At 46.2% G+C, this 12,538-nt stretch overlaps 2 pseudogenes; both read right to left on the bottom strand.

The window, feature by feature from the left end:
- Positions 1-1,713: 1,713 nt before the first annotated feature.
- On the bottom strand, positions 1,714-3,795 carry LOC111166919 (small ribosomal subunit protein eS26-like; annotated as a pseudogene).
- Positions 3,796-10,430: 6,635 nt separating this feature from the next.
- LOC111166926 (uncharacterized) lies at positions 10,431-12,189 on the bottom strand (annotated as a pseudogene).
- Positions 12,190-12,538: the final 349 nt, after the last annotated feature.

Raw genomic sequence — 12,538 nt, 5'->3', positions numbered from 1 at the left:
AAAACTGGAGCTGCTTTTATTCTTTATAATGGAGCCATCTGCTCCCATTCAAAGGGTAAGTAAATATATCAACCCCAGAGCCAAGTATTTGAATTCCAGAGTAGAGACTTTGTCATTTCTCTTCCCTGAGAAAATAGTTCGGGTTAGAAATGTTCCTCTCCCTCTCCCAGGACGAAGGCGGTAGGAGAGCCTTATGGCTGTTCCCATATAAACTCTCAGATTCATAATTTTTGAATTCCTCTCCTATGTGTACCCTTTGCATGTACAGTCCTAACCATCTGGTTCTCATTACATCACCCTTAAGGGGGAAAATTGGGCACGGGGAACCAATGCAGTTATTACTGTAAGTGGTAATAGTCAGCCCCAATCTAGAAACCTCATATTTGTCTTCTGAATAATATAAATAAATAATTGGTATTAAAAACTGATCTGACAAATTAAAAACTTGTCTGACAAATTTTGCTTTCAATAGAAGAATTTAGTGTATTTATCCTTTTATGTAATTACTGATATATTTGGGCTTAAACACATTATCGTGTATATTTTCTTATTTGCAATGCTTTATTTTGTCCTCCTTCATTTTCTTCTTTGAGTTAATTCGGTATGTTTTGTTATTTCTATTATCGTGTTAGTTGTATAGTCTTTTGCTACTTTTTTTATTGGCTACTCCTGATATTATAATATGCATCTTTGGTTTATTACAATAAACTGAAATCATTATTTTTACTACTTTTATCATTTCTATTAAGAAATTATCTATGTTTTATTGTTACTCATTTGAAAGTAATGTGGGTTTTATTCTCTGGTTGCTTTAAATGTTTCTCTTGGTGTTGGGTTTTCAATGATTTTGCCATGATATGCCTACACATTTATCCTGCTGAAAATCTGTGGCTTAATGTCTTTCTTCAGTTTTGAAGAATGTGAATTTCAGAAAATTCACAGTCACTATTTTTCAAATATTGTTTATGCTAAATTTTTTCTCTTTTTTTTTTTCTGGTACTCCAGTTTCACATGTTAGATCTTTTCACCATGTCCCATATGTCTTATATTCTTTTCTGCATTTCCATCTTTTAAAAATATTTTCTCTTTTTATCAGTCTGGTTATTGTCTTCCAACCTGCCATTCCAAGCTATTCTTTCCTTCAGCAGTGTCTAATCTCTTATTAAACCCAAATTATTGATTTTATGTGTTATATATTTTTAGTTCTTGAATTTTGGTTCTTTCTAAAGATTCCAGAGTGTTTTTTTTCTTTTTTACTGAAATTTCCCATTTCGATCTATTTTCTTGAAGATATTCATCATAGTGACATTAAAGTCTGTGTCTAAAAATACTAACATTTGGTTCAGCTGTGAAGCTATGATCTGACCTTTATTTTCATTCTTAGTTATTTCATTCTGTGTCTTTGCATGCCTAGTCAGTTTTTATTGAATGCCAGGCATTTTTATGAAATTTGTAATCTCTGGATGATATCTTCTTCCAGTTGATTTGCTTAGTCAACTATAGTAGAGGAAGAGCACCTGTATTTGAAGCTGGGTTCCAGTCTCTGTGAAGGTTGGTATATTCCCTCTTCACATTTATTCTTTGGTTTAGCACTTCATGAATCCCAAATGAAATCCTGGAATGTGTACCAGGTCTTCTCCTCCTTGGTTGTGGTCTTTCATTTTTGTCTTCCTAGTACTGTGAGACTATTAAAGTCTCTTTTTGAAAAGCATAACTTCCAGTCGGTTTTTTTTTCCAGAGGACAGTTTTTCTTCAGTCCTTAAGGACCCAGCTCCTTACATGGGCTTTGGCAGAGGTCATGGGGTGGCACAATTAGGTCTAAATTAGGTGAAGGTGTGTGGATTTTCTGGGCTTTGTGAGAATGATTCCTGACTACCTTGCTGTGAATGGCATGACTCATGCAGTAATGTAGTTTCACATAGAGAAAGCACAAGTGTGCCAAAGACACTCGCTCTGGAAATGTCCATGATGACTGTGGCCTGCACTATATTTTGAATAATGAACTTCTTAATGGCCTTGTCCTTGGGCACACGCTGGGTGTGGTTAGTGCAGCATACAGGCTACAGGTGGCCATAGCCTTTTTGGCATGACCATTATTGCTTCTTTTCTTGGTCTACACCAGGGTGAAGATCCTCTTAGGAAGGGGGCACAACACACCCAGCCCTTCTGGCATCTTGGCAGCAAGGACCCAGACCTAACAGCCTTTTAAAATTTCCCAGCCTTGTAGCCAGTTTTTAGTTAGGTTTTTCATCCCCTGGGTTGCTGCTTACGGATCACACATGCCTTGAGGGAAAGTGCCATTAAATACTGGGCTCACTTCTTTGGTCTTCTCTTGTCTCCAGGATCTCAACCTTTATATCCTAAATGCCTTGGTTGGTAGCTCTGAGCTCCAGTATATGCCTCCTCAGCCTCATGAGACTGTCAAAAGCTCTGCTTGGCTTCATTGTGTCTTAGCTACTACTTTATGTTCATCTTCTTAGTCTCTGTTTGTCCTTTCAGCCTCTGAGCTACTAAATATGAATCAGGGAAAAGCAATCATGAATGTAGGGTGCCTCTCAGTTCATTTCCTTTCTTTTTTAAATTTTGGCTCATAAGTCCTGGATGCCTTGGCAGCTCTCTGTTGAGTTTTAAAGAGTTGTTTTTGATTTTGATTTTTTTTTTTTTGCAGTACGCGGGCCTCTCACTGTTGTGGCCTCTCCCGTTGCGGAGCACAGGCTCCAGACGCGCAGGCTCAGCGGCCATGGCTCACAGGCCCAGCCGCTCCGCGGCATATGGGACCTTCCCGGACCGGGGCACGAACCCGCGTCCCCTGCATCGGCAGGCGGACTCCCAACCACTGCACCACCAGGGAAGCCCTGATTTTGATTTTTAAAGTTTTTATTAGCAGGAGAATTTGTTTGATACAAGCCAGTCTACCCCAGACAAGAGCAGAAATTTTGTAACCTGCTTTTATGAAGGAGTTTTGTGACTGCCACTTTGTGGTAGACCTGGAGATTAAGTAGAAAAGGAATCAAATAAACGTGAGGGAGAAAAGCTATGAAAAGATTAAGTTATTTGACATCCAAAAGATTTAGCACTGTCACAGTCCACCTGGTTCCTCAGATTATAATTAGATTTTGGTCATACTGCTGAGTTGGGAGAAGCCTGGAGATATTTTCAGATATCTGAAGGATGCTACTGTGGCTTTGGCAATGTTGGGGAGGGTGGGGGAGTAGGGAATGGGTCAGGGGAACAAGGGCCAAGGGTTATAAATAAAAGCTGAAGGGGTACAGATTTTGGTTTGAATAAAGGGAATTATTCCTAATAAAGATTGCTGGAATGAGGATCAGTAGGAAATAACTCATTCCCCATCCATGAAGTCATTCTAGCATTGGCCAATTTGGGATGGGGTGCTATAAAGGGGATTAAAATATTGAATGTGGGATGGGTGAATGGCATGGTATATACTATACTTGGTCATAGTAGGTAAGGAGCTCAATAAATGTTGAATGAACATGTGATCTGCCAAGTCCCATCTAAGGCTGAGATTCCATGATTTTAGCAGTGAGGAAGTCAGGATAGTATAATACAAAGTACATAGGACTAGAGTACTCTGTTCCCAGAGTAGTTTAGGAAGGAAGAACACGGAAAATGCCATCTTTCCTATTCTTACCTCTCCAACCCCACCATTCAGCTAGCCCTCTAAGGCCCAGTTAAACTTTCTACGAAGAGCTGAGCTCCAGCGCAGAGCATCGGCACCCAGAAGAGGTGTGGAGACATGCAGACAATGGGAGCTCTCTCCTTGGTGATGAGCATCCCTATTTCATGCCCTCTGGGGGCTGCAGGTGCAGGTTTGGCAGAGCAACCTGCCCTCCTAAGTGGTCCCAGCCTGCCCTGGGAACAGAGCCAGCTGGGAGGTCATGTCCGGGCTGGTCTTCTCCTCCGGAACAGGCTACTCTGCACCCCTAGCTTGGGGAGCCCATGTTGGGCACCCTCCTCCACCCCCTTCCCCAAGCAGGGCTGAAGTACTGTTCCTGACCAGCTGAATCCTGTCAGTGGTGCTACTAAATATTTCATTCGGGCTTAAAAACTCAATCTCCTTGCCATTATCCTGAGGCACCCCCCTCCCCCAGCCCCCAGCCCCTTTCTGATTAACAAAGTAGCCGGCCAGAAAGATCTGCTGAAGCCTTCACTGAAGGCTGTGTGAGCCAGCCGCTCGCTGCGCAGGTCAGGTGGGCGGAGGCACAGCGTTAAGCAGGAAGCATCGATTTCGGCATTAGCTAGCTTTTTACATTCCCAGGCAGACAATGCAAGTACCTTAAATTATCTTCAAAGCAACTGAAGGGAAGGAAATTGGTCTTAGATGTGGTAAATAGACTCCACAAAGTCTGCTGAAGCCTGCAAAGATGTGCACACCGGGGACCCAGAGGCCTAACCGCCAAGCCTGCTCCACGGCTGATCAGAATTCAGTCATTGCAGGGGCTCCATTCCTCTGCCCCCTGAACACTGGGAGAGCATGAGGGGTCTCGAAGCTGGGATCTCAAACACCAAGGCGGCTGCAGGGAGCAAGCTCAACACCGAGCTTCGATTTACTTTGGGTTCTACTGGTGTGTGGCTTTGGTCAGGCAGCCTAAACTCTCTGAGCCTCATCTTCCCAACTAGTGAGATGGGACTTGTAATATCTACCTTAGAAGGGAGTGATGTTGAGTTCAGGGCTCTGTCCTCTGCAGGTTGGACCCTCTTCTATGCCCTCATACCATCTTGTGCTCATCTTGGTCCCAGGCTTATCACATTGGTTGTTGGTTTTCATGTCTGTCCTTCCCGTGGACAGGCAGTGGTTAAGATTTTTTTAGGGAGGGGTCAGGACCCCATGAAGAAGCTGGTGAAAGCCATGGGCCCTCTCCCTACAGAAAAACGTACGAACATATAATTTGCTTATAATTTCAAGGAACTCATAGCAGCAAGGCTAAAATCCCTATGCCAGTGTTCACAGAGCACCTGACAGATCAGTCATAATCAGAATATGTCTGTTGGCTGCTTGAAGCATTTTGAAGATGTTTTCCCAGCCCTGTGGTTTTGGAATTCAATTCTATCCAGGAAACATTCATTTGGTGAGTACTTATTGTGTTGCAGGCCCTAGAATGGGTTTTATGGAGAGTTCAGGGACATAAGTCTTGCCCACAGATGGGGAATTAGACATAAATGCATATGTCAGTGACTCAAGGTGGTAAGATTCTTCCCATTTCCTTAGCTCAAGCAACTCCTGGGAAAGGGCTTTCTTCCCTTTCCTCTCAGCCCTGACATTGGAGATCCCACAGGGTAGGCCGTTAGGGACAGACTGAGGGAGAAGAGGTAAGAGTGTGCACATGATAGAGGCCCGGTGGCAGGTGGGGAAGGTAGTGTAGTGAGAAGGCCTTCAGCAGCCTGGTCTAGAAGCACTGTCACCATGCTTGGGGCTGGGGCAGAGAGCTAAGGGCCTGGCAGCCAACACCTGCCAGCTCCTGTCCGGTACCCTGCTCTGGGTTAATCTACTTAGCGAGGACATTATTATGCACAGGTAATTTTCATAATCTGCCAAGCCCTGATTGCGGGGCACTCAAGTGCCTGTTGGGGAAAGCTGGCAAGAGAGCATCCCTTCGTCCTTTGCAGACCATGGGTGAGGGTACGGGCTGGGCGGCTGGGCCCCAGATCCAGGAGCGCTGGATCCCAGACTGAGTCTAAGAGAGTGAGCTGGGGCTCCCACGGCCTTGTTTCTGGGGAGTAAGCTCATTCCCACCCTAAAGCCTGTTGCATCTTCTCTGCTCTTAACAATTTAATTATAAAAGGATAAAACCCCTCGTGGATGTTTTTAAGGAGTTAAGTAAGTGCCAGTGATGGCTCCTGTTGGAGCTGTTTGGATTTGAAAAGAAGATACTGAGATGTAAAGATATAAATATTTAATTGTCTCTTGAAGTCTGGGTTTTCAAGCAAGCGGCAGGGAGCCAAGAGTCTCCGCTGAATGTGATGTGTGTGCGTGCATGAATATGCACATATGTGCATGTGTGTATATGAGCATGAGCGTGTGTGTGCGTTTAATAGAGGAGAATTCTTCAGGAGCATTGTGTGTGTTCACTGTTGTACTCCTATTTACCTTTGCTCTCTACCACCTAAAGAGATAATAAAAAAACAGGGCATGAACCCTGTTTTGATTTAATTTAATTCAACAAACAAATGCAGAACATGTCTGGACCCCTCTTGCCCTTAAGGCATCTGTGGTCCAGTAGGGGAGTCGGTCTTTTACCCACATCGCCGTGATACCCATTAGACAGACTGGGATAAACTCCATAAAGATAGGCAAACGTTGTGGAACTGACTTGCAGGGTGGTTGCCCTGTCCTTGGAAGCTGGCTTCCTGGAGGGGCTCACCCAGTCAGAGTCCATCTCTTTGTGTGACTTGCATCTTCTTGTAACATGACAGATGCCCAATAAATCGTGTTGGATGGTTGTCGGACTCTTTAAACATTCCCTCTAGCACTCTGGTCATTTCTGTCCACACTACCTCCCCCAGATGCTTGGAAGTTTCCCAGAAAAAATAAAAAATAAAACTCAGAGGAAGAAAAGAGACCCAAAGTAGTTTATGGGGCCCTGAGACTTGCAGAAAGTTGGAGCGGAAGAGACTGAGTCTAGATGTGGGGTCACTTGCTTTACTTCACATGGCGCCATCCAAGGGACTCAGATGAGACACCAGGTGAAGTTCCTGGTCTCCTGAGGAGGGGAGCTTGTGAGGTATCTACCCTGGGGCCCTTTCAGGGAAGGAAGCTATGGGCAAAGGACAAGATAACCTCTTTATTTCCTTCCAATGTGGGTCATCTTCTATGCCCCCATCTTATAAACACTGGAAAAGATATCGGTAAGGGACCTCCAGGATTTTCAAGTGCCATCAGTGGGGAATAAAATTATGTGAACAATAAAAACAAAAACCTAACAGTTGGCCAATCGTGCCTTCAGTGAGCTGGGGCCCTGATTAATTTTTCCCCTGGAGGATTCCAGGGACTCTGGAGGAGATTTTAGACAGCCTGGGTTAGAAGAAGGGAGTGTGGGACCATCCTGTACCTGAGTCTGGGTTCCAAACACGAGATACTATAAAGTAAGATGCAATCTAGATGCTCCCCTCCCCCCACCCAGCAAGGAATCTCCCAGCATGTCCGGGGGAGAAGGAAGCAACTGGGGTTTCAGGAAGGGCAAAGGAGAGCAAGAGGCTACCATAGAATTTGTGATTCCTTTTGCTGTGAGGATTGAGATTGGAAAGAGGGCAGAGGGAAGTAAGATGGAGGCAAGACCCCTCTCTGCCAAACTCCAGGGATCACCTCCAAAGTGCTCCAGTCACAGACAGCTGAACAGAGCCCTCTGGGGTTGGGCACCATGGAGGTTTGAAGAACTGTTAAGGAGCTGTTAATACCATTCCACCTGCTTCAGGGCAACTCAGCACCCAGGCCATTTGCGTGGCTGACCACCAAGATTCTACAACTTTCCTCAATGGCTTTGATGCTTCATCTTGCAGTGATTCCTGCTAAGGTAAGGTCTCTCTTGCTGTGATGCATAAAAGACTCTGGTCCCATCTGCACAGAGATGTGGCACTTCTGTCAGTCTCCTTCTATCAGGGGTTCTTAATTCATAATCGCTGCTGGTCACAAACTGCTTAGAGAATCTCATAAAAGCCATGGTCCTCTTCCCCCTCAACATGCACATACATACATACATACATACATAGACAATTTGGCATACAATTTCAGGGCATTTATGAACCTCATGGAACCATAGACAGATTCCATTAACAAGATACCTGCTTCAGAAGAACATCTCTAAGCTTTTAGGACAATAAAAGTTTTTGAATAGCATTTCACAGTGCGTAAAGCACTTTCACCATGCATTGTGTTAATCTTCGTAGTAATCCTGCTGAGGGAGGAATTATTATATTATTGTCCATATTCTGCGGACAAAGAAACTGAGACTCAAAGAATTCTGTCATTTTCCCACAGCTACTAGGAGGTGAAGTCAAAACTGGAATCCAGTCCCGCCTGAGCTCTGCAAACGTTCACCAGGCCAGGTTTGTACTTTCCCTCTGACCTTTCTCCACTTTGCACAGCTGTGTTACACTAATACTTGTGAATCTGTATCTATTCTTATTTTGTGAGATGTATGGTGAAAAGAGACTGGGGGGGTCTGGCTCCGAGAATGACCAGAGGCTCCCTGGGACAGGAGAGGGGACCTCCTAGGGAGCCTGGTCTTCAGGAGTCAAGGCTGTTTTCTAAGTTAATGATTGCACTTGACATTCCTGAAGCTCATCTGTGACTTGTCATGACATCAGGGAGGAATACAGGAGTTACAGTGTTCTAGGATTGGAGGCGACCCATGAGTTCATTTGTTTCTTAGATCTCCACGGAAGAAGGGAAGAAAACATCTCTTCCATCTCCTTACCCTCTACATCCAAGTGGCCAATATAACTATGACCCTAAATGACCTTTGAAGCTTCCTTTGAATATTAACAGGAGCTTCAGTTCCTGGTTTCTTAAACCTGTAGCTTGGCAGACAGTAGTGACATTAGAATAACTTCTCTTTAATTTCCTTCCATAGATTTCCAAGGGAGTTTTTACAATATCATTTGCTCAATTCAATTCTAATGAATATGGATTAATTTTCTGCATTATAGCTATTGATCTTCAGCCATTGATCTGAGAAGGGAGTGTTACTGCCCATAAATCCCTCCATTCTGACTGAGGGTTCCCTGGGGGCAGGGATGGGGAGATGGGAGTAGCAAGAGATGGATGAGCTAGAGGGGTAGCTGAGCTCCAGCAGGGGTGAGCTGGGGGAATGATTGTGGGGGGTGGAGATGGAGGGGTGAATATCCCACTGAAGACTCACCTAATGCTCCATGCAAATAATCTGATTTACTCTTCTCCACCCACAACCCACGATTTTCCATTTCTGGGCCTTTCCTTATGCCATGCTTCCCGCCCATCATGCCCTTCCTTCGCTCTTCCCTACCTGTACAAATTCTACCTAAGTTTCCAAATCCAGATCCAATGCCATATTTTTCGTCAAGCTTTTCCTGGTTCCCTCCCCACCTATTGCTAATTGGAATATCTCAGTCTTTTATAGTCACACACTGCTTTATCTCTTAGGGCACTTATCACTTTGTGTTATGTACACATCTTAATTTTAGTCTTTGGTCCAAAGAGATGGTCTTGTCATGATTCCAAAATAGGTAGATAACCCAGAAGCAGAAACTGCCTTATGGATGGAGAGCTACAGGCAGTTCTCATATTGCTGGAGCACAGCGTGGTGGAGGCCAGATTCGAAGGAGGGGCTTCCATCTTTGTCTGCCACGTCATTGTAGCGATCCCCCTTGAAAGGTGTATTAATCAGGGTCTAATCAGGAGACAAAAGCCATACCAGGTATTTTGAAAATTGTAAACATAGAGAATTAATGTAAAGAACAGTAAGTAGCTCAGAAGAATTGCTCACTAACTGAAAAGAGAACACTAGAGTGGCATGGAAGTAGCAACCGCAGGAAGCAGCCACCACCCCTAGAACTGGGACAACAAAGAGAAGAGGTTGGAGTTATTAAAACCTAGAATCTTGAAAGAGAGGACCCACAGAGCTGAAAGTCAGACTTCTAAGGAAAAGAAACTGCTTGGCTGGGACTGGTATTGCTGAGTTTGAAGGAAGGGCTCATGGGGTTGGGACTCAATCCTTCTAAGGGTGAGGGGGGGGGGAACCTGTATTGGAGAAACTTCAAACTATTCAACTGCTGCTTTGAAACAAATTGCCATGACCAGATAGACAAGTCTGACCAGAACATGAAGCAAACAGGGCACCAACAGGAAGGGCCAAGTTTCTCTGTTCCTCCTGCAGCCCTGCAGTCTTCCTCCAGTGGCTCCAATGGACAGAGTTGGGCAGGGAGCCAGTGCACAGCAGAATCCCAGTATCACAAAGTGGAGTTTGGAAGGAAGGGTTCAAATTAGAAAGACAATTGGGCTGTTCCAGGGTATTCCTTTGGGTCCTCAGCATCTATACACTCCTTTCTACACAGATTTGAACTTCCCACAACCATAAAATGAATTGTTCTTTCACCTAACAAGATGCAACCATCTTTTGTACAAAGACATTCCCAACCTCTTCTCAAGATGAGGAGATGCAAACTTTCAATAGTCATTGTATCCATCTCTGGGGGACAGTCACCTGTCCATTACCAGGTTGTGTTGACTACTCTCTTCAAAAGAGAGCTTCATCATCTGAGTATTTTCTTTTTTCTTTTTGTAAAGATGCAGTTTATTAGAACAAAAGGCCACAAAACATGAAGACTTAGCATGGAAGAAGTAAATGAACTCAAATGTCCTTTGACCACTTACAGAATGCATTTCATGAATGTATAAGATGTTTGATTATTCAGTCCTTGCCACCTCTTCACTTTCAAAGAGAGTGTAAGGGGTCAGAAGATTGCCCCAAGTAGGCCTCAGGGTCAGACTGAAGTCAGTTTGTGGTGGGCGGACTTCATCCTCCAGTGTCTGCTGAGGTGAGACTTCTGGCTAAAGCCCTGTCCACACGTCTTGCACACATAAGGCTTCTTGCCCTGGTGTGTCATCTGATGTAAGACGAGGTGTGACTTTTAGGGAAAGCCTTGGCAACGCTCTCTGCATAAACAGGGCTTCTTTTCTGAGTGTACCCATTTGTGCGTGATTAAAGCTGACTTACTGCTAAAGCCGAGTCCATACTGCCTGCACAGGTAAGGCTTTTCCCTTGAGTCTTTCTGCCTGTGCCAGATGAGACCTGCCTGGTGACTGAAGCCTCGCCCACACTCCCTGCACACGTATGGCTTTTCCCCTGAGTGTGTCCTCCGGTGTCTGATGAGATTGGACTGCTGGTTGAAACCTCGCCTACCATCCTTACACACGATGGGCTTATCCCCTGAGTGTATGTTCTGGTGTCTGTGAGGTGTGACTTGAGTCTAAAGCCTCACCCACACAGCCCACACACGTAATGTTTCTCCCCAGTGTGTGTCCGCCTGTGTGAGATGAGGGTTGAATTCTGGCTGAAGCTGTGCCCACACATGCCACACACATAATGCTTCTCCTTGGAGTGTGTCCTCTGGTGTGAGATGAGGTTCGACCTGTCGCTGAAGCCCAGGCCACAGTCACTGCACATGATGGCCTTCTCCTCTAGCTGTGTCCTCTGGTGTCTGACGAGAGCTGGCTGAAGCCTTTCCCACACTCCTCCACACGTAGGGCTTCTCCCCGGAGTGTGTCCGCTGGTGTATGATGAGGTTTGACTTCTGGCTGAAGCCCGGCCTGCACTCGCTGCACATGTAACGCTTCTCGCCCGAATGTGTCCTCTCGTGTATGATGAGCGTCAACTTCCAGTTAAAGCCTCACCCACACTCCCTGCATACGACAGGCTTCTCCCCTGAGTGTGCCTTCTGGTGTCTGGCAAGGCTTTTCCTTAGGCTAAAGCCCTTCTCACGCACCCCGCACACATACGGCTTCTCCCCTGAGTGTATCCTCTGGTAACTGAGCAGGTTTGTCATCTTGCTGAAGCCCAGGCCACACTCCCCAAAGTTGACTGGTCCAAATCCTAACACTTCTATCCTCTTCAACAGTCTGTCTGTTTCCTCGGAGTTCTCCCTCTGAGCTGGCTGGCCTCTACCTCCACGCCTCGGATGCCAAACCTAGAGCCTCTGGGGTGGCGGCCTGGGGAACGTGCCTGAAGTCCTTTTCTTTGTCTTTCCAAAGGCTTCTTCTCTCTCCTGACCTTCTGCTTTATCGTTCCGGGAACTTCCATCAGAGGCTTGCTGCTGGTCCCCCGGGCACGGATCTCCTGGCTGGGCAGGGTCTTCTGCACACAAGCACGAGGAGATCCAGGGAGGATGACTAAACAGCATATGCTGCATGCGGAATTTCTGACTGGAGAAATCCGGAGGGCAGAAAGGACTGAAGTGGAGTTCTGGCTTTGGTTCTGCTGGGCCAGTGGCCGGTGGGCATTTTCTCTCTTCTCTCCAGGTTTCCTTCCCTTGCTCCAGCTGGGTGATGAGTTTTGGTTTAGAAAATGGAATCCCCGGTGAGACCAGGTTGCTGTAATTCTCCAGCATCACCTCCCGGTACAGGGATCTCTGAGCAGGGCTGAGCAGCATCCACTCCTCCTGGGTGAAATCCATAGCCACATCTCTGAATGCCATGTGTGCCTGAGGCCGGGCTGTCAGGAGCCCAGGAGTCCTCCCCTGGCCCACCAGGCAGTCCTCTCTGGGCAGGCAGGAGCCACAGGGGTCAGAACGAGAACCGAAAGGTTCAGGAGGGTCAATGGAAACTCTCAAGATCCGGCAGGGTAGGGTTTCCTCTTACTTAAAGGCATCAGGAATGGACCTGCTTTCCGCGCGGAGAAGGGCACGGCTGCGGCTAGGGTCCCGCTGGAGCCACACTCACCAGCGCCACCAAAGAACAAGGGGTCATTCGAGCCCCCGGGGCGGGGGGTACGGGGGCACTCCAGCAGGACGCCAGGACTACACTACCCAGAATCCTCGGGCCGCG

Source organism: Delphinapterus leucas, chromosome 7 (genome assembly GCF_059928025.1).
Source record: "Delphinapterus leucas isolate spDelLeu-1000000601 "Yukka" chromosome 7, BTC_Dleu_Yukka2, whole genome shotgun sequence".
In the NCBI taxonomy this organism is placed as follows: Eukaryota; Metazoa; Chordata; class Mammalia; order Artiodactyla; family Monodontidae; genus Delphinapterus; species Delphinapterus leucas.
The sequence above is the reverse complement of the archived record's forward strand: the minus strand, read 5'-3'. Positions and strand labels throughout refer to the sequence as shown.